The sequence below is a fragment of the Jaculus jaculus genome, chromosome X, assembly GCF_020740685.1.
Source record: "Jaculus jaculus isolate mJacJac1 chromosome X, mJacJac1.mat.Y.cur, whole genome shotgun sequence".
NCBI classification, from domain to species: domain Eukaryota; kingdom Metazoa; phylum Chordata; class Mammalia; order Rodentia; family Dipodidae; genus Jaculus; species Jaculus jaculus.
Window position 1 is genome coordinate 122351862 of NC_059125.1, and position 21115 is coordinate 122372976.

Here is a 21115-nt window from a genome sequence, read left to right on the forward strand (position 1 = left end):
TTTGTTTCTCCCCTCTGATCTTTGTAAGTCTTCTTTTGTATTCCTTTCCTTTTTGTTTGTATCTCATTCTGATTTTGTTGTGTTTTCAATCTAATAAAATGATGAGGAAAAGTATTAAAGGAAAAACTTTGCTAAGTATGAAGTGGTTAGCTATCACTATTAAGAAACAAAATCTAAAATCTCTATAAGTCATATCCAACATTATTATGGGACAAGATGCATATTGAAAGAATTATTTAAGTGATATTTTTTAGTACTGGGAACCAAAAATAGATTATCTTTGAGTATTTAACTAAGACACCTGTCTTTTGATCATTCCCCCAAATCTTATGTTGTGTTTCTTTTATCCTGGTCTTACATGTCAAAACGGGCTGCACTGCTTCTATTTTACATTTGTCTGCTGGATTGCCCATGACCTGGAACTTTTATCTCTTTTCATAGTTAGAACATTCTTAATGGCTAACTCGATAATTGGAACATGTAGATAGAATCAATAATGGGAAACAGGACAGTAAGGTAACATTTTACTGCTCTTCATAACTACTAATCAATGGACCAATGTTAGTCTATTGGGAAGTCTCCTCATATTGCCTACCATTGGACATTTCCTTATTATGGTTAATGTTTTCATCAATGAATTGTAAATAAAATTCACATAATCTTGTCTGTAGAGAACACAAACCTAGGGTTGTAACTATATCACTAGACTAGAGAGAAGATTCACAAAATTCTTAAAACTCTCTGAGCGAGCATGAAAGTATGTAGTCATACACACACACACACACACACACACACACATATATACATACATATATATATATACATATATATATATATATATATATATATATGATATTCACATATAATTATTGGAGATGTGGTGAAGGGCTAATATTAAAGACAAAAAAGTAGAATAAGATGAAAATCTGACAGGTTAAATGTAAAAATGCTAAGTTTACATAATAATATAAAATTTGTTTGGTTTTAAAAAGCCTGTACTTTAAGGCTATTAACTGATAAAGAGGATGAGGTACCATCCTTGTCTGTCCAATTAAAAATGTATTCCTCAAGACTGGGGAGATGACACTACAGTTCAAGGTGATTGCTTACCATGCTTACTGACATGAATCCAGTCTTCTCAGGACCCATGTAAATCTGGACTCAATGCACCTATGATCCTAATGTACCTATGCCAAAGGGAAGTGGAATACAAAACTCATGAGCCAGCCAGTCCACATTCTATTCTTTTGCAGCATCAAGAAACTGTATCAAAGAAAGTAGAAGAAGAGGAGAGATACTTTATGATGGTTCACTGACCTCCTCACACATCGCATGGTATACACAAGCTCGTACACATATGCATACCTATGAATGAACACACATGCACACATATGATATGACATGATATAATATAATATAATATAATATAATATAATATAATATAATATAATATAATATAATTTAAAAAAAAGGGAAAGAGCCGCTGGTGCCTTGTCCATTGGGTGGGTTGAACTTTACTTGATGTGAGGTTTCAGTAATGGACACTAGGATCTAGGAGAACAATGGATGTCAAAATAATGAAAGGAAAATAGTCATTCCACTTAATACAGCTTTAATGTTTCCCTCCCCAAATAAATAAGCAGATACTTTGAAGTCCTATTCTACCATGCCTCTGAATATGACCTTATTTGAATCTAATGTATTTACTGAAGCAACCAAGTAAAAATGTGGTCATTAGTGTGTACCATACTTCCATATCACTGGTCTCATGAACATAGGAAATTTAGGCAAAATTTGTGTCTTTAGGAAAATTCCATATGAAGAGACATACAGAAAATATATGAAAAATATATGAAAGTATCTCCACAGGTTCAGTGAAATAGGGCACATTCAGTGGGCATGACTGTAGATTCAATACATATTAGAATCATGTTTACATAATGAAGGGAAATTTGGGGCTATAAAGAACAGTGAAGAGGCAAGGAAGAATCCTGTGATCCCAGTTTTCAATTAGGACATGGATTAGCCAATACCTTGCTCTCAGACCTGTAGCCTTCAGAATTAAAAGACAGTGCACATTTGTTGTATTTATCTAAGAGAGAGAGAGAGAGTGAGAGAGAGAGAGAGAGAGAGAGAGAGAGAGAATATGAGCACCAGGACCCTTAGCCCCTGCAAAGAACTCCAGAAACATGTGCTACCATGCCCATCTATCTGACTTACTTGGGTACTGGTGAATGGAACATGAGTCCATAATATTCCCAGACAAGTGCCTTACCAGTTCAGGCATCTCTCCTGTCCCATGTTTCTTTACAAACCAATAATGAAGTGCTCTATTATGATAGAACTATCAAAGTAATGGGGACCTGTGGAGAGGATATGGGTGGGGCCATAATGGCTGCAATGGCTGCTAATCAAGATTGTTCTTCATGGATTCTCAGTAGTAGTTCTGGTCATGAATAAACCTCAAAAAGGCTGAAAATAAAGGAAAAAAAAAGTGCCGGGCATGGTGGCACACACCTGTAATGCCAGCACTCCGGAGGCAGAGGTAAGAAGATTGCCATGAGTTCGAGGCCACCCTGAGACTCCATATTGAATTGCACGTTAGCCTGGACTAGAGTGAGACCCTACCTCGAAACATCAACAAAAAACAAGATAAGTATTTTGCTTCATGAACTGAATTACTTTTTGCTCAAAGGAGCAAGTAGTATAGAATTTAAAAATTATTAGCCAGTTGGCAAAGAATTATTAACATATATTGTTATGTTTTGCTTTAATCTTTAACCTCTTTGTTGCATACTCTTCATTTATTGTGAAGTCCACAGTTGTTGTTTATATTTTTATTTTATTTTTTCATTTTTTGTTTTTCAAGGTAGGGTCTTGCTCTAGCCCAAGCTGACCTGGTACTCACTCTGTAGTCTCATGGTGGCCTTGAACTCATGATGATCCTCCCACCTCTGCCTCCCGAGTGCTAGGATGAAAGGCGTGTGACACCACAATTCCAGGCTTTTTTTTTTTTTTAAACCAGAGATATGTTCATATTCATGTTTGTGAGTACACATATATACTTGTATGTATATTTTTATTTATATCATTACATATGGACATATATATGTCTGATGTATATACATGCATAATAGAAATAGTGATTTCTTCAAATAGCCAGCTGTATGTATTTTTTTACTTATATAATTAAAAATGTAATTTTCCTCTGTCTGGGTTTGAGGGACAACACACCAACAAAGGAGGTTCTGTATGTACTAGAAACCTGGAACTGCATTAAACATGCTCTAAGGTTACAATTTAAGTCTGTTTAGCTCTGGCTAATGCATTTTTAATAAATTTCCTAGGTGAATAAGAAATCCAGGAAAACACTGCCAGCCAGCCAGTCAACCAGCCAGTGACATCTATGAAATATTTGTCCTTCTTGGCAATCATTCTGACACAGTTTCTGTCTACTGGGAACAAGTGTGAGATTGACAGATATTCCTTTGATGTGGCCAATGAAGCAGATGACATTGGTAGACATTAAACCATTAGAATCTTGCTAATTAATATACACAATCAACCTTTGAGTACTTTGACAATACACACGGCCTGTACATTTGGAAAAAGAAAAGGGAGTAGGGTTAAAGTAATGAATGTTGCTCCTTTTATATTCTATTGAACAATTTTTATACAAGTATGTAATAAATTTAGGTCACAATTCACTCCAATTACCTTCTATCAAGCCCCTCTCCATTCCCCCTCTGAATAAGCCCCTCTTCTACTTTGATGAGTCTTTGTTTGTTTGTTTATTGTGTGTGTGTGTGTGTCCTTCTGAATTTAATAAGGCTGCCTGCACATTCACAAAGATAATTTGAGAATTTGGAAACATGATCATATTATAGCCCATTTAAAGTGATTATCATGTAGAATTCATCTGCAAATATGCAGGTTTGGAGGTTTTAAAGGTATTGCAAAAGAAAAAAGCACACTATAAGGACTCATTTCAGTATTTATCTACTGTTGAAAGCATGAAAGAGGAAATTATGAATTGGTTTCTTTTAATGCTTACTAGTGAAGTCTGGAAAAGAACTGAAAAATTTCTTACAGAAATAGCATCTAAATTATTTTCCAGGCATATTTAGGTCTAATTGTTATGATCCATCAGAGTATTAAGAATTATTTTAACTTGTATTTATTTTTAAGCTTTTCCTTTTAAAACTGTATTTTGACCTTAATGATATATTTAATAATGTGATTAAACATGGATATAATTTAAAATGAACAAAATTATTTTGTTTGAGGCAGATTTATTTCTAAATATGTAAAATAATATCTTTGAAGTAATAGAATTTTTTCAAGTTTGAAATAGTTGTTATGTACAATACAGTTAGAAGACAGCCTAGAAAATTCTAAGAACCATATAAGGCTTGTCAATTTGTATTATAAAGTCCATTTTCAGGAGTTATGTGCACTCATTTTCCAGTAATAAAAGATAAAAATACTATTTAATAAATCAGCAATTATTGTTGAAGAAATTTGTGAACAATTTAGGTCATCAAATCCCATCAAATTGACACAAAAAGTAAGAATATAAGCACAAATCTATAAAAATATTGTACAAAGGTGTAAATGATATTTCTGACCATGAGACTGAAAAATTACTATATATTATCATGTAAAAAAGAAGAGAGTTGCCAGGCATGGTGGCACATGCCTTTAATTCCAGGACTCAGAAGGCAGAAGCAGGAGGATCACCTTGAGTAGGAGGTAATCATGAGACTACATTGTTAATTCCAGGTCAATCTGAGCTAGAGTGAGACCCTACCTCGACAAAAAAAAAAAAAAAGATGAGAATGACAGTAAAAGAAAAGGGGCTAGGCTTCAATAAAGCAACATTGCAATACAGGCAGAAAGATGGAATGATGGAAAATTAATTTTCACAAAAAAAACATAAAGATCATCAAAATCACAAACAGATAAATTATGAGTAGTAATTAATGACAGTTTTTAGTTTAAAAAAGTTCTGATAAGGCATTTATGCAGGATAATGCATAGAGAAACATACATTTATGTAGAGATCCTGGACACAATAAAGGGTGGCTTGTGTGACAGTCAATTTCCTCAGTAACCTTTATTCCAATTTATCACTATTGACAGTGCTAATGTAAAAAAATATTTGAAAAACTAATGGCCACCTAATGTGTCTGACTAAATACGACCTTCATTTGTGACAACGAGGAGAAACCAATATTCATCAAACTTATAAAGAAGAGAAATTTGAAGACAAATTGATCAATGAAATAAATCAATGCTGTTGATATATAAATAGAAATCATTCAGAAGGCATGAATAGAAGAATCAGCATGTTTTGCTACCCAGTTTATGGTTTAAAAGAGGGTACCAAAGGGCTTTCATAGGATACATTGAAAAGCAATCCAAATAAAATTATGAGAGAAAAGTAAACTTGGGAAAGAACATACTGTGTCTCTTGGGGGATAAAACAAGACAATTTTGTCTGATTTCTGAGCAAGTACTGTATCCTGTGTTTTGATTAGCTTTTCCAGTTACACATCTGCCTCTTGCACTAACACTGCACTCTCTTCCTGTTAGTTGAGTATAGTAAGTTTCAATTTTCAATATTTTTCTTTGCTTTCTTAACTCATTTCTAAGACGGTCTACTGTAATTCCAAGGATATAAATACCATATAAGTGCGATTTTACTAAGTTTATAATTCCACTTCTGGTTCTTCTCTTAAAGATCATATATATATATATATATATATATATATATATATATATATATATAATTTGATATATATATAATTTGATATATATATAATATATATAATATATATATATAATATATATATATATATATAATTCGAGAGCGACAGACACAGAGAGAAAGACAGATAGAGGGAGAGAGAGAGAATGGGCGCGCCAGGGCTTCCAGCCTCTGCAAACGAACTCCAGATGCGTGCGCCCCCTTGTGCATCTGGCTAACGTGGGATCTGGGGAACCGAGCCTCGAACCGGGGCCCTTAGGCTTCACAGGCAAGCGCTTAACCGCTAAGCCATCTCTCCAGCCCTCTTAAAGATTATATTTAACTGTACATAGATGCATGCTTGAAGATAGAACGGACACAGAATATTTCTCCGGACTAAGTAACCTGCAGTGTTCCTGAACTAAGTAAATCGCATTCAGAAATTTCCTCAAATCATAAGCCATTATTGACTCTTGTTTCTATGCCTAACCAAATCAAACTTTCCATAAATCTAATGAATTTAAGCTTCAAAAATGCCAGATTTATACACATTTTTCATACCTTAATCTCACATTTGTTCATAAATCCTTGTTCTTTTCAGTAAAGAAATTTATAGGTATCAATACCTGACACTGGATATACTAGCTGCTACTTTGTGGTCATTATTTTTAGGATTTTTTTTTTTCAGTTGGACAACACTAAGTGGCACTACGTTTTTTTTGTTTTTTTTGTTTTTGTATTTTTGTATTTTTTTTCCTCAACCAGTACTCCACTCAATATTGAATATCCCTTATTTCACACTCAGTACCAGGGGTCCTCATAATATTACTGTTTTCTCTATCTTCAAACATGTAGTTTTAGAATGTTATGTCAAACAAACACAATGAATAGAGTTCAAGATTATTTTGATGTTTTATGCTTTTATACTGTATCCCTGTCAGAGTACAATGACAGCATTATTTCAAAAGTTATTTGAAGTGTCTTTATTTCTATGGACATGTATTACCTATTTATGTGCCTTTATGATATTTTTGTTTATCTTTTAGTCACATTTATCATATCATTAGTTTAATAATATTTTTGACTTTTAAATGCATCTTATTATATAATACCAAAAATAATCAAACAGATATAATAGCTTCCCTATTATTCTCTCCCACGCTGATTTTTTTAAAGTTATAATTTCAGTTAGTTTTGGCTCAATGTAATTGTATTTCTTTTTTAAAACAGACTTTTTTAAAGATTTGGCTGTAGAGATGAGGTTGAAAGCAATTACTTGCAATGCCAGACAGCCTAGGTAAGATACCCTAGAACCCACATAAAGCCAGACAAAGTGGAAAATTTAGGTGGAGTTCATTTGCAATGGTAGGAGGCCCTGGTGCAACCATGTGTACTCTCTCACTCTCTGCGTTTCTATTTCTGTCTTTTATTTATAAATAAAATCGAATGAACAAGTGAAGTATATTCTACATGGACATAGCAACCAGTTTGAAATTATCTACTATTAATATTTGGGATAATTTGAACATGAAAAAAAGTAATGATAACAATGAAGTAAATTGTAAAATGATACATTCACAATAATAACTGAGATTAGGAAATAGAAACAGGAGACAAAGAGGTCATTCATTGTAGAGAGTACCAACAAATACACAGGTAAAAATAGGATTAGAAAAAAAAGGTGCAAGTTACACACTGGGCAAGTATTTGGTTCTATGAAGAGGACATATTTGGACGATCATACTTCTTGGTGCAGTGTTGGTTAAATAGACTATTCACATTATCTAAATGTAGCAAAAATCATGAGTCATAAACTGATCCCTTTACAGTGGAGAAAATTAATAGTCATTACTTGTGATGGTTAAGTTCTGTTGTCAACTTGATCTGACTAGGAATCCACAGACATTCCTTTTGGTTGGGTCTCTGAGGTTGTTTCAAGGAAGGATTGACTGCAGGAGGAACTCCTTCCTCCAGAGTGAGCCCTTTCCCCATAGTTGTTGGCCCTCACCGTGGGCTTTATCTAAGTAAGCTCCAGTAGAAAAGAGCCCCTTCCTCCCACCTGGTTGCCTGTGCTGCCTGCTGGTGAGTGCCTTCACTTATGTTTGTATCTACCTTGTGCAGCTATCCTTCCTCGCATTGGAACATAGTTTTCTCCGACTTCCAGCGTGGGCTGAAATCAGAGCCTCTCCATGAAGCCTTCAGATCTTCAGTGCTGGATTAGGATTAATGAGGCATCCAGCCATTCACACTGAGCAGCTGCATGGTCCCTTGATTCTCAAAACTGCAGACCGCTAATGCTTGAATGCCATAAACTGATTGAATAAAATCCTGTATTTATTTATTTTTATTTTACAGAGACAGAGGGACAGAATTGGCGCGCCAGGCCTTCAGCCACTTCAATGGAACGCTAGACGCTTGCGCCACCTAGTGGACATTTGCGACTTTGCACGTGCTTCACTTTTGTGCATCTAGCTTAGGTGGGATATGGAGAATTAAACAAGGGTCCTTAGGCTTCACAGGCAAACGCTTAACTGTTAAGCTATCTCTCCAGCTCTAAATTCCCCATTCAATACAATTAATTCTATTGGTTCTATGCCTTTAGAGAACCTTGACTAAAACACTACTTCAGTGTTCAAGATCTCTATATGAGAGGCATCCTGGCATCTAGGTATGCTTCTGGTGTTATGTACTATATATCCATACTGCAATTCAGCTGGTCTCAAAGTACCAAGAAGATGTCATTGAAGTAGTTGAGTTTAATCTAGAATGAAAGAGATAAAAATATTACAATTTTGTGCAGATCATTGATCAAAATATTGATGGGAATAATTTAAACATGGATTTAAACCAAGCATTCCAGCGGCTAGGAAGGGAATATTGCCATGTGTTTGAGGCCAGACTGGACTATATAGTGAGTACCAGGCCACATAAAGATGCCTACACCAAGAACCTGTCTCTGTAAAAAATAAATAATTATAAATTTGATAAGGTATATTTTTGAAACCTGAGGTAATTCAAATGAAAAAGTATTCTGAAATATATATATATATAGATAGATAGATAGATAGATAGATAGATAGGTATATAGATAGATGAGAGAGAAAGCTATAGAAAAAGTCAGATAGAGAAAGAGAGAATGGGCATGAAATGGCCTCAGGCCACTACAGATGAACTCCAGATGCACGTGTCACCTTGTGTATCTGGCTTACATGGGTACTGGGGAATCAAACCTGGGTCCTTAGGCTTCACAAGCAAGCATTTTAACTGCAAAGCCAATTTTCCAGCCCTGAATAATGTTCTTGAGTCAATGTTTTCCTTCTTAAATACAACACATTTCTCAGGGAATTAAATAGTTTAAAGTATAAATTTAAAGTGTTATTCATTGAAAACATATGATTTTTAGACAATGTATGAAACGTGCATCCAATGGCCAGGTGTTAGAGGTGCAAAAAATATTATGAGTGCTCAAAAGGCATTGAATTTATTTAACATGAAGGCAATAGGTGATCTTTATAATGGTGGCTTTATTGGGTTCTATATAATAAAATTATATTTCTTATTTTTATTGTCTATAGTGCCTAAAAAGGTAATCTAATTTTTTTTAGTGATGTGCTTAAATGAAGACCAATGAGTTAATGGCTTTTATAAATCTTTTATAGGTATCTGATTATAATATGTCAATTTAGTTCTTTTACCTTTCTTTATCAAATATCCTAAATGAAAATGAAATTTGAATCATAGATGGCATTACTACTCTTGATTATATAGTAATTATTTCTATTAAAGAATACCTACCAGGGATCTGTATTTGATGAAAACTTCATCAATTGTTTTCTTGTACTTTTTATTTCAGATGATTTGCTAGACAGACTTAACTTATAGAATATCAAAATAATCACTGAATAATAAATATATAAATGATAATTATAATTATCAATTATCTATGCCCCTCAATTTAAAATTATCAATGTCTCCTGATTTCTTTTCCTTCTGCTACTCACTCTTTGGCAATTTCACTGTTCATTAGCACATAAATCAGATAGTGAATAAGAAAAGTGATGAAAATAAGTTCAAACAAATGAGATCAGTTTATTATTCACCACCACTTCTCAGAATGCAGCTTAAAGATGTGATTGAAAATTAATTTCTGAAGAGATATTTTAGATTACCTCAGTCTTAGATGTTGACTATATATTAAAAATAATAAATTTTATTAGTTATAAAGGTATAATTTTGATCATATTATTTACTAGAGTCCTATCTCAATATTGCAAATGGCATAGCCATTTTAAAGATTCATTTCACTCCTATTCAACTTAGTACATTTATTAAGACTTTCATTTCCATAGCTATAGAATGGCTACCTCTGAATGAGATGAAACATAAGTTGTATTTCATTTGGTCACTATCCTCATGGAGTTTTATGAGTGAGTTAGTAGGTCTAGATTATATACCTAATGCAAATGACAAAACAAGGAAGAACCTGTCATTTAGAAAGTGTAGTAATTTATCCAGACAAGAGCAGTCATTACACCCCTAAGGCTCATGACCTCTCCTGCCATAGATTTTGATTAGGTTTTCAGTACCAGGCACATGTTCCCTCCCATAGAGTGGGCCTTCAATTCAATTAGAGAGCAGTTGGTTTCTCCCAGAGCAGGCATGCAATATCCAAGACCTTACAGTGCCTAGCAATACCCACACAAGACCCTCATAATAGGAGAAAAAGATGATGACATCAAATTAAAAGAGACACTAATGGACAGAGGGAGGGGATTGACGGAGAGCAGAGCTATAAAGGAGAAAGTAGGGGAGGGGGTGAGAGGGAAATACCATGGTTTGTTGTCTATAAGTGTAGAAGTGTGTGTGTGTGTGTGTGTGTGTGTGTGTGTGTGTAGCAATAGATACAAATAAATATTAACAAATAATAAAGCATAAAAGCCTTACAAGACACTTGAAATAAAGTATTATGGTACCCTCCTTTCAATAATGAGTCATTAGAGCCAGGCTTTGTATTTATAAAGAATGGAGTAAACTGACATTTACTAAATGTTTATAAGTAAATAGTTTTGTTTTAATTTTGGGTGTAATTTGTGTGTATGTTTACATGTATAAATGTGCATAATGTGTGTGGATATTAGCATAAATATGCCATAGTGGATGTGTGGAGGTTACAGGACAAGGTCAGGGTGTTGATCATCTTACCCCACCTTGTTTGACATGGAACCTCTCTCATTTGCCTCTCTGAAGGTCTATGAGTGTGAGATTATCATGAGTCCTCCTTCCATTGCAATAGGTGCATTAGGATTGCTTGTGTCACATTGCATCTATCTTTTTGTGGGTCCTGGGTTGAAAACTACAGTCAGCTGATTTTCAGAGCAAGTAATTTTAACCATTAAGAAATCTTTCAAGCCCTATATTATATATATATATATATATATATATATATATATATATATATATATATATATATATTTTAAGTTTTTTGGTTCATTTTTTATTTATTTATTTGAGAGCGACAGACATAGAGAGAAAGACACATAGAGGGAAAGAGAGAGAATGGGTGCGCCAGGGCTTCCAGCCACTGCAAACGAACTCCAGACGCGTGCGCCCCCTTGTGCATCTGGCTAACGTGGGACCTGGGGAACCGAGCCTCGAACCGGGGTCCTTAGGCTTCACAGGCAAGCGCTTAACCGCTAAGCCATCTCTCCAGCCCTATATTTTTTACTAATAGAAATTTCATGGTTTGATAGTTCTAAATACAGATAGGGATTTATTATGCATAAATTGGCTAATCTGTCTTTTTATATTTTTATTTCTCCAAGAGGAAAACCCATTTAAGAGAAATATTGATGTGATCCAAATATTTCTTTTATTTTTTTAATTTTTCTTTTCTTAACATGTATTTATTTTCATAGAGAGAAACACACACACACACACACACACACACACACACAGAGAGAGATTGAGAGAGAGAGAGAGAGAAAGGGAGGGAAAGAGTACTAGGTCCCATGCCACCACCCTCTTGCCTCTCTGCAAATGAATTTCAGACAAATGTGTTACTTTGCATATCGGGCTTTACATGGGTACTGGGAAACTGAACCAAGGCCATCAGGCTTTGCAAGGAAGCACTTTAACCATTTGGTAATCTTTCCATTCTTCTTATTATTTTTTTGAATTTAAAATTACATTTGGCTTGAGACAAGAAATCTTTATTGGGCCTTTATTAGTATGTTGAAGAACTATTGCTTATAATGTATTTTTTCATAAATAATTTAGTAAATATTTGAAAAAATTATGAATAGCATGTTTAGCAAATGCATAATAAATAGTATGTCAGATAAATTATATGTATTATAGATTCTCCCTTGTCTCACTCATCTCAACGAAAGTATAATATGGAAATAATAAGAAAATACAGTATTTTATGAGAAAGAATGAAGAAATTGGTCAATAAGTCTAAACATTACTTATCATAATAGAGTAAAAAAATGAACTTTGAGGGCTGGAAAGATGGCTTAGTGGTTAAGTGCTTGCCTGTGAAGCCTAAGGACCGATTCCCCAGGACCCACGTTAGCCAGATGCACAAGGGGGCACATGCGTCTGGAGTTCGTTTGCAGTGGCTGGAGGCCCTGGCACACTCATTCTCTCTCTGTCTCTATTTGCCTCTTTCTCTCTCTGTCAATTTTGAATAAATAAATAAAAATAATTTTTAAAAAACTTAAAAAACAGACTTTGAAACACAGAAAAGACAGATTGTACTATGAAGTTTTGAGACTTCTATTTATTTTGATTTGTTCCTTTAACTATAAGTGTTTTTCTATAATGGTTATTAGTTAAAAATGGTTTCCATTCCAATTATTCATTTATCAGAAAAAAGGCATACAGATATCCTTACTACAAAATTTTAAAAAGCTTTCTAAATTTTAAAAATTATTTTTTTGTGTGGACATGTGTGTGTGTGTGCACGCAGGTGTGTATGTATTGCAAATGAATGCCCATTTTGCCTTACAGTGGTGGCTGGGGAGTTGGCCAGCAGGCTTTGGAAGCAAAGAACTTGTCATCCCTCATTCTGCATTTTTATCTATCAGTAGTTTATTTGAAACATTTCCCAACTCTCTCCACCATGAAAAATGTCATATTTTATAGTAATGCTCATATAATTGTATGATCCAATGAGAAGAAAATGGCAAGTACGCAAAAGATGGCGAACAATACATTTTATTAGCCCTTCACCTTTTCATTAAACTTACTGATCAGCATATCATATTTAGTCCACAATTACCTAACTTTAAAAATAACAAAACATATGCCCTACACTGCTTCTAAATAACACAATGTATACACAGCCAGAGTTCTGTAAAATAAGTGTTCAGACTACATGATAGCAATCTTCAAGTTTCATTTTTGTCCAAAGAATTGGCCAGATATATTTTTTTTCTCATTTTCACACATATGGAAAAAATGTATTTTAACTCCTTACTATGGATTGATTTGTCTGAGAATTGAAATTCACATGCCTATCCACAGTAATATAAGCAAGAATACACTGCATAAACTGAAACGCATTTAAATATCTTTATGATGGTGTATCAGTGGCAATATTTTCTCTTGCCCAGGAATTATGAGGACATACTCCAGCTACATAAAACAGAATCTTGTTGTAGTTAAGCTCTGATGAATTAAAGTAATTTATTGTGCATAGTTTATGTATGATTTTAAAATGTCTAAAACATATAATTACATAGAACTTTTTGAATTAATAATCAAAATAATTTTTGTAATGATTGAATTGTGAGCTGCAGCCTGAAATTTCAAGAAAAGTAAATTGGATGAAAAATTTATAATTTACAGAACATAAATGACCAGAAATACTCCCAATGGACAAACAAAATGACCAAACAAATGAATTAATAAAAAGCAGTCGTTTACCTGTCTTATCAAATAAAATCAAAACTGAACCCACATAGGTTAAGTGTAGTGGAATTTGTGGTAAATCTAATCAGTTGTAGTGTAATAAATTTATTTTATTTTGTGCTTCTAATGAACTTAGCAACTTTTATCTGATAAGAGGTTGGATAGTTTCTGGAATTTTTTAAGCCTCTGTGTTTACCTTCAATAAGCAACTTTCACTGATTTATATATTTTCATTAAAAATGTTTAGGGCTAGAGAGATGGCTTTTCAGTTAAGGAACTTTCATGCAAAGCCAAAGGATCTTGATTTGATTCCTCAGTACTCATGTAAAGCCAGATGCATAAGATGTTACATGCATCTGGAGTTCTTTGCAGTGCCTGGAGATCCTGCTCTACCCATTCTTTCTCTATCTGTCTTTATTTCTTTATCTCTCTGTCAAATTAATTAATTAATTTTAAAAGTGTATATATATATATATATATATATATATATATATATATATATATATATATATGTTCTTTTTGTTGAATCTTGATTTTGGTATCAGAGTTTTTATTAATTGAATTTGGCAGAAATCTGAACTTTTCTTTTTTTTAAATATTTTTATTTATTTGCAAGCAGAGAGAGAGACAAAGAGAGACAGACAGAGCAAGCGAAGGGGCAGAAGAGGCAGATAGAGAGAATGGGCGTGCCAGGGCTTCTAGCCACTGCAAATGAACTCCAGAGGCATGCACCCCCTTGTGCATCTGGCTAACGTGGGTCCTGGGGAATCGAGCCTCGAATCTGGGTCCTTAGGCTTCACAAGCAAGCCCTTAACCGCTAAGCCATCTCTCCAGCCCTAGATCTGCACTTTTCAATGGTTTGAAATAGTTTGTGAAGAAACAATAGTGTCTGTTCATTCAGTGGCTCATAGAATTGAGCAGTGGATCCTTTATGTCCTGGGCTTTTCTTTATTGAGTGAGTTTCTAACTCTGACTTGATCTCATATCTCACCATTCATCTGCTCCAGTACTCTATATCTTCATAGTTCAATCTTGGTACATCAGTTCAGAAGTGTATGTATTTCTTCTAAGTCATCATGTCGTATAGCAGTGGAATATGTGGTGGGAGGAAAGAGGTCATTCTAGGTGGGGCCTAGCAGCATGAATTATCTGAAAGGATTGTTAGAATAGCACTGACATTCTTTAAAAGTGGTATAATAAGTAGCCATAGTCTTAACTGTCAAATAGAATCTTGAGGTTTACCCTCAAGATATTCAAGGAATTTTGCATATAATCAAGTGTAACTTATTTCCTGGGATTTTATGCACAAAAGTATTCAACATGGTAATCTCTGTTTTCTTGTGTGTGGTGAGGTCTGATGATGGCCATGCAACAGCATGCAGGGAGAGGAGAGAGGTGGTGCTGCTCAATTTCTTCCTTGTTTGAAACACGTTCTCATACTAGGTAGGTTGTCCTCTAAGCTTCCCGGAGATTCTCCTGCATCTGCACCTTATCTCACAGTTATTTCACAGTTGGACGTACAGTCTTTCCTAACTAAGCCCAGCTTTTATGTGGGTTTTTGAAATCTCAACTCAGGTACTCATACTTGTGTTTCAAAAACTTCATCAACTGGGCTGGAGAGGTGGCTTAGCAGTTAAGGCATTTGCCTGGAAAGCCAAAGAATCCCAGCTTGATTCTCCAAAACCCAAAACCCACGTAAGCCAGATACACAAGGGGATGCATGCGTCTGGAATTCCTTTGCAGTAGCTGGAGGCCCTGGCACGCCCATTCCCTCTCTCAACCTCTCTGTCTCTCACTTGCTCTCTCAAAATCTATAAATAAAAATAAATAAAACTTCTTCCCCTGAGTCATCTCCCAAGCCACACTATATGTTGTTGAATTTTACTCTGCTTCTCCATATTTTAGGCCACAGACTTGCTCAATATATTATTGATAATTTTTTCATAAGTCATAAATATCAGTCCTCTTCTTTATTTTCTAAAATGACAAGGACAAATGTTAGAAAATTTTTCCAAGACACAAGCAAGCAACTATCATGCATTTCTTCTCATATGTGTTTCCAAGATTTTAATTTTTCTATGTGTGCTGAATATATATGCACACATACCATTCAACTAAAAAGGGGAAAATGAGAGAGGGAAGAAAGAGGGTTAAGGGAGATTTGTGGAAGAAAAAAAGGAGATAACAGAGCGCATGCATTATGAAAGTGTAAGGAAGTCTACTCTGCAAGTAGCATAAGAGAAGTAGAGTGACAGAGAAGAGTAGTGATAGAGGAAGATCTGAAAAAAAGAATTATGCAGAAAAGTGTTATCACAAAGCACATTGCTTTATATGATAATTAAAAATAAAAATGAACATAGGGCTGGAGAGATTGCTCAGTAGTTAAGACACTTGCCTGTGAAGCCTAAGGACCAAGGTTTAATTCCCCAGTACCAAGTTGCACAAGTTGGTGCCTGCATCTGGAATTTGTTTGTAGTGGCTAGAGGCCTGGCCTGGTCATTATTTCTCTCTCTCCCTCTCTCTCTCTCTCTCTCTCTCTCTCTCTCTCTCTCTCTCTGTCTTTCTTTCTCTCTTTCCCTTTCTTTTTTTTCAAATAAATAAAATATTTTTAAAAATTACAGTGAAGCCAGGCGTGGTAGCACATGCCTTTAATCCCAGCACTCGGAAGACAGAGATAGGAGGATTGCCATGAGTTCAAGGCCACCTTGAGACTACACATTGAATTCCAGGTCAGCCTGAGCTAGAGAGAGACCCTACCTCAGAAAAATAAAAAAACAAAAACAAAAACACAGTGTAAACAAGGCAACGTTCAGAGAAAAAATAATTAAAATTATATCCAACATTTTAGGGGTTTTCAATAAGATTTTGGTACCAGAAAATTCCTTTAGGTTTTTGTTGTTGCCCTTTGTTTTAATGGAAAATGAGGTTATAAATAGCACAGCCTGATTTTAAACAACAAAATACAGGTAGTAAGTTATATGATTTTTAGGTAAACCAAACTAATACTGTGTTTGCTAGTTTTTGCCACATCTCATTCCAAAATGTTCAGCAGTCTTTTATGAAGAATAAAAAGAACTAGGGGTTATCGATTATTTCAAGGGCAAAGTCTGGGATTCAATCCATAGTATCATAGCAGAAGAGAAAGAGAAAGGAAAAGAGAAAGAAAGAAGAGGAGAGGAGAGACACAAGAGGAGACTGAAAGGAGAAAAAAAGGGACAGAGAGGAAAAGCAAAGGGGAGAGGAGAAGAGATGGGGGGGAAGGAAAAGGGGAGAAGGAAAAAAGGGACAGAGAGGAAAAGCAAAGGGGAGAGGAGAAGAGATGGGGGGAAGGAAAAGGGGAGAAGGAGGAAGTGGAAGAGGAAAGGGAGAGAGGAGAGGAAAGAGGGAAAGGAGAGGAAAAATAAATACAGAAATAAAGAAAGAAAAAGGAAAGATGTTTATATTGATTTCAAATTAAGTTTAAATTAAGTTCAATTTGAGTTTAACTGTGACATAAAGAAAGAAAGAAGGGATGGAATGAGGGAAGGAAGGAGTGAGGGAGGGAGGGGAATAAAAGGAAAGAAAGAAAAAGGAAAGAGAAAAAGGTCTATATTTATGAGGTAAGGACAGTATGGCATTTCACTGGGTCCTTTCTAAATTGGAACTGTGATAATCATATCAAAATATGTGACATTTTGGGCTGGAGAGATGGCTTAGCAGTTAAGCGCTTGCCTGTGAAGCCTAAGGACCCCGGTTCGAGGCTCGGTTCCCCAGGTCCCACGTTAGCCAGATGCACAAGGGGGCACACGCGTCTGGAGTTCGTTTGCAGAGGTTGGAAGCCCTGGCGCGCCCATTCTCTCTCTCTCCCTCTATCTGTCTTTCTCTCTGTGTCTGTCGCTCTCAAATAAATAAATAAAAAAAAATTTAAAAAATATGTGACATTTTGATTTGACAGTATGCTATTGACTAAAATGCCTACCAACTAAAGCTTTTGTGGGTGCGTTTCAATGAAGCTAATTATCAGACTGAAGGGATGGCTTAGTGGTTAAGGTGCTTGCCTGAAAAGCCAAAGGACACAGATTCAATTCCCCAGGACCCACGTAGGCCAAATGTAAAAAAAAACACCCGCATCTGGAGTTTGTTTGCAGTGGCTGGAGCCCCTGGCGAGCCCATGCTCACTCTCACTCTCTTTTGCTCTCTCCCTCTGTCACTGACCCTAATAAATAAATAAAAATAAAATTTAAATTAAAAAAAAAACCTGTCAAATAATTACAGAACTTTAAAACATGTATATTTTGTTTCTGTTTTTCTAATATCTATTTTCTTTATTATGTACCATATATATTTGTCTATATATATGTGTGTGTGTATTTGTATATGTATGTATATATAGATACATATATATGTGTTTCTGATACCTAAGTTTGTGCAATAGAATGTTGGAATGTTTTAAGTTATTGTACATCAAAGTAATAAACAATATTTTATAAAAAATATGGTTGAAGCCTGGCATAGTGGCACATGCCTCTAATCCCAGCACTCAAGAGGCAGAGGTAGGAGAGAATCACTGCAAGTTCAGTGCCACACTGAGACTAGATAATTAATTTCAGGTTAGCTTTGGCTAGAGTGAGACTCTACCTTAAAAAAAAAACTATATATATATATATATATATATATATATATATATATATATATATCATATATATATATATATATATATATATATGATTGGGATGGATTTAAGCACCCATATATTACCATATCTCTGCAGAATTGTCTTCTTTTGAATATTTGACATCTTTGTTTTCTGGATTTCTTCAGGAAACAGTCAATACATCTGTGCCTCTTATAAGAAAATATTTATGTTTACCTGATATCATTTTACTATACTTTTATCTTCCTCTTCCTCAGGATCCCATATAGATTTATTAGAGACATTTATTCCTAAGATTATTTCTATGAATCCAACTGTTGTCCATTTAAAACTTTTGAAAGAATATTTATAACACAGACCTGGCCACCTAGAAGTATATGTGATGGCATGACTTAAACTGTTGTTTGAATGGACAACTAACAGGTATGCTGCTTGAAGGAACATTCTGAATTGAGATACACACAGACACACAGTGGCTAATTTGTGTTAGCAAATGAATCATTTTATTTATGTTATCTCATGAAACCATCAGAGCATTATTTGCATGGGTATTTTACCTTTACTAATGTAAGAAAACTCAAGGCAGTGGGAGCTGCAGGCAGGTAAAAGTGTAGGGCTCCTTTGTTCGGTTGAGGGGGAGGAGGGTGGTCTGTTAGGCCTGCAGTATGCTGCTTCAGTGAGGGGCTCCAGCATAGCCACTCCTCTGGTTGATTTCCCAGGTGCCACTCCCTCTGCCTTCCAGATGCTAGGTGCTGGAGAGCACGGACCCCCCCCCCCCCCAATTTGTCCTGGGACTCTTGAGCGCTGCTGAGAGCAGCTTCATCCTTTACACCACAAAGCTAGCAGGCACTATGGAGAGAAAAAAAAAAAACAGAAGAAAGTGGAGGAGGTGCTTGAAGAGGAGGAAGAGAAATATGTGGTGGAAAAAGTAGTCCATCAATGAGTTGTCAAAGGAAAAGTAGAATAGCTTCTAAAGTGGGAGGGTTTCTCATATGAGGACAATACATGAGATGAAGAAGAGAACCTGGATTGCCCTGACCTGATTGCTGAGTTTCTACAGTCACAGAAAACAGCACATGAGACAGATAAATCAGAGGGAGGCAAACGCAAAGCCGACTCTGATTCTGAAGCTAAGGGAGAGGAGAGCAAACCAAATAACAAAAAAGAAGAGTCAGAAAAGCCAGGGGCTTTGCCCAAGGTTTGGAGCCAGAGACGATTGTTGGAGCTAAAGACACCAATGGAGAGCTCATGTTCCTGATGAAATGGAAAAACTGATGAGGCTGACCTGGTCCCCTGCCAAGGAAGCCCATGTCAAGTACCCACAGGTTGTCATATCCTTTTATAAGGAAAGGCTGACTTAGCATTCCTACCCCTCAGGGGATGATGACAAAAAAGCCAAGAATTTACTCTCTTGAGTATCAGCCCCTGTCACCTCTTGACTGTGGGTTTCAAGTGGGGAGGGAAGAAATTGTACTTGTCTTCACACCATAAATGTGGCTTGAGAAGATGTCCTCTCAAGAGCCAGCATAGTTTCTGTGCCCCGCAACAGCCCAAGTGCTTTAAAGCTGTTCCAAGCTGTGTAGTTCTTACACCCATCCCAGTGGAGGGGAAAGGGTAAATGTTCCAAGGCAACCCTTACTGCACTTTGCTAAGAAAGGCAAAGGGTCTTCTACGAAGGACAAAACATGCAGAACTGGTGTGGGGGAGAGCAAAACAACATGGCTCAGGGAACTTTGGCAGAAAAGGGGCCAGAAATAATGTCAGAGCCACACACTGGGTAGTGACAGGCAGAGACATTTCCTCCTACCCCAAACTAAAGACTAACCCCACAATGCCTGACCCATATACCCCAACAAGGAGTGTCCCTGTGGAGATGTGAGGATAGGGAGGAGGCTAACAGTGGTACCAGCTTGACCATATTCACTGACTATAAAAATAAATTTTAAAAAGATACTGTTGGTCTTCAAAGAACATCTCCACAACCCACAGCCTTCTTCCCAATAGTGTTCACTGCATTTTTACAGAGTAGTAGCATGTGTGCAGTTTTGGGCTATAACTGGTGGATTAATTGGGGGTGGAGGGATGGGACAGGGAGGAGAGGAGGTGGACAGCATGATTGTGTTTAAAATTAGGGGCCTGATTGGGGAAACGGTGAAGCAATGGAAAGAAAAGCTAACCAATGATTTATTTCTAGGTTCAGAATCCTTTACCTTTTCAAAATATTTCATTGGCACCAGAAAGGTGAACTGTGGGAGACTGCTTTAAACCTGTGATGTTTCCTGCCTGCCCTTCATGTTGGCCTTAAAGGTGAAAGCCAGTTCCTACATTAACCAAAGCTGACATTTTAAAGATGAAAACTGAAGTAGGGAAGTCTTTAATTGGAGAGCATATTCAGGCAGATCATTTTGCCTCAGAGGTGCTAATATTGAAATTAGGAGGGAAAAAAAGACCCTTTCATTTCTAATCATGGAGTTATAAATACCAGTTTTTCCATCCAACTACTGGCTGAAGCATTGTGGGAAGGGTGGTGGGTGGCATAAGAGATAGGAAAATTCTTGGAGCCTTTTTTTTTTTTTTCAACTTTGAACTCTGAAATTTAGTGGCAGGTTTCAGTCACTAATCACACAGATTTCATCAAGTCAATTCAAGGGTTGCATGCATCAAAAAGCCCTGGTCTCAGAGGACAATTAGTTTCCATATGGGGGTAGAGATTGACTCAAAAAAAACAAAATAAAACCTTCAGATTAACATATACAAAATGAGCTGTCTTGAATCATAAGACCCATAAATACTTGGAATTGTCTAGATGTGAATCTAGG

At 35.8% G+C, this 21115-nt stretch overlaps 1 pseudogene; it reads left to right on the top strand.

The window, feature by feature from the left end:
* Positions 1 to 751: 751 nt before the first annotated feature.
* LOC101597967 lies at positions 752 to 19711 on the top strand (annotated as a pseudogene).
* Positions 19712 to 21115: the final 1404 nt, after the last annotated feature.